We start from the raw sequence: 2,264 nt of genomic DNA, 5'->3' as shown, positions 1-2,264 counted from the left end.
ATCCCCAGTAGGGGGTGTGCAGGAGGCAGCCACTCAATGATTCTCTCTCATCATTGATGTTTCTCTCTCTCTCTCCCTCTCCCTCCCTCTCTGAAATCAAGAACAATATATATTTAAAAAGAGAGGCGTACATTTTTATTAGATGTAGAGATCAAGGTCACATACTCTGAACATCGCAGAACTGAGACCTCATTATTGCTGAGTCCTGGTGACATGCCACCCTCTGGGCCTTTGATTAGAAGTGCTGATGAAGTCAAGAAACTGAGCAAGTATTTCTTCCTCTAAGCCTGTCCTCAATCAATCATTCTAAATGGCGAACTTTAATTCTTGATAAATTGCTCATCATTGTAAAGTCTGTGGATAGACTCTCCTCTGATTAGAACCACGGTGCGGTCAAATTAATTATTTTAAGGGGCATGTCTCTGTCCCACCCTCCACTATAGATTCTCTAGTTTACTAAACACTACATTTATACTATGTGTGAGCCCTTGGTCATAAATACAGTCTGAACTGTTTAGACTTCCATTCTCATTGGGAGCAGGTGGCTTTAGGTCAGACTGATCCTCCATGACCCATTGCTACACTCTGTACAGTAGTTCCGCCCCTTTATCTGCAGTTCCCCTTTCTGTGATTTCAGTTACCCGTGGTCAACTGCAGACCAAAAATATTCAATGGAAAGTTCCAGAAGTCGGGAATTCCTAAGTTTTAAGTTGCACACTATCCCGAGGAGTGTGATCTTGCAGTCCCGCGCTGTCCCACCCGGGACGTGAATCATCCCTTTGTCCCATGCATCCACCTCACTTCATCTCCTCACGTAGGCTCTGGGTCATCTCACGTCACACAAGGAGGAGAAGAGGGGTGAGAACAGTACAGTAAGATCTATAGCAAAAGAGAGAGCGACCATCACTTTTATTACAGCATATTGTTATCATTGTTCCATTTCATTATTAGTCATCAGTGGTACCCTCTCATTGTGCCTAATTTAGCAATTACCCTTTATCATTGGTGTGTGTATCTATAGGGAGAAACATAGCATACATAGGGTTCATACTATCTGCAGTCTCAGGCATCTACTGGGGGTCTTGGAACATATATATTATCTTATGAGGAATCTTATATAGTAATTGATAGATTATTTTTATTGTTTTTTTTAAAATGTATTTTTATTGATTTCAGAGAGGAAGGGAGAAGGAGAGAGAGAGAGAGAGAGAAACATCAAAGATGAGAGAGAATCATGGATCGGCTGCCTCCTGCACGCCCCCTACTGGGGATGGAGCCCACAACCCGGGCATGTGCCCTGACTGGGAATTGAACTGTGACTCCCTGGTTCTTAGGTCGATGTTCAACCACTGAGCCACGCCGGCCCGGCCATCCTCTCTCTTTTTCATACTGCCCTGCCTCTCCCACTCACATTTTCTAAGGTCTGAGGGAAATGATTCATTCACGGTTGCCTGGTATTTCTAAGCAAAAGACAACAAATATTTTTTAGATGGGTGTTGAGATTTACAGTTTGACAAATGTAACTACAAATGATGGTGCCCACTGAGGTATTGCGTGGATCATAAAGTAAATGTGGACACAGACCAGCAGTCATGACTGATGTGAGGTCATTGTCAAGGCTACGAGTTAGGTAGCAGGGGCCTAAACTCCAGAGGGTCCCTTGGGGACCTCCTCCACTTTCCTGGGTTTGAATGGCAGCTTTCTTTTGCTGGCTCCTGATTTCTGTTTAGCCCACAGACTCGTTACTAAACTCCAGATGCCTATATCCAACCATCCACTTGATAGGACGTTCTAACATATCATACACATCGAACTGCATATTCAAAATTAAACTCCTATTAGTTCCTCCCCCCCTAAAAAAAAAATGTGCTTTTTCTTATTCTCCTAAAAGTAAATGGCCACTTTGTTCCTTCAGTTGCTCAGGTCAAATCCTTGAATTCATTTTGACACGTCTCTTTGTGGAATAACTTACATACAATCCACTAGCAAATCTTGTTTGTCTACCTCCAAGTTACACCCAGAGTTCAAACAGCCACTTCACGGGGTCCGCCCTGGCTCCAGCCAGGACCCTCCCTCCCCTGGATGCCTGCGCTAGACCCTATCCAGTGCCTCCGCTCTAAGACCCACACAGCAGTGAGGTTACCACTCCCTCGGGCAGACCATCTGACCGCTCTGCTGAGAACGCGCCAGTGATTTCTTCTCTCCTTCAGAGTTAAAGCTAAAGAGTCTCTCTCTCTCTCTCTCTCTCTCTCTCTCTCTATATA

The sequence above is a fragment of the Myotis brandtii genome, unplaced genomic scaffold (assembly GCF_000412655.1).
Source record: "Myotis brandtii unplaced genomic scaffold, ASM41265v1 scaffold717, whole genome shotgun sequence".
NCBI classification, from domain to species: domain Eukaryota; kingdom Metazoa; phylum Chordata; class Mammalia; order Chiroptera; family Vespertilionidae; genus Myotis; species Myotis brandtii.
Note: the sequence above shows the minus strand (reverse complement) of the source record.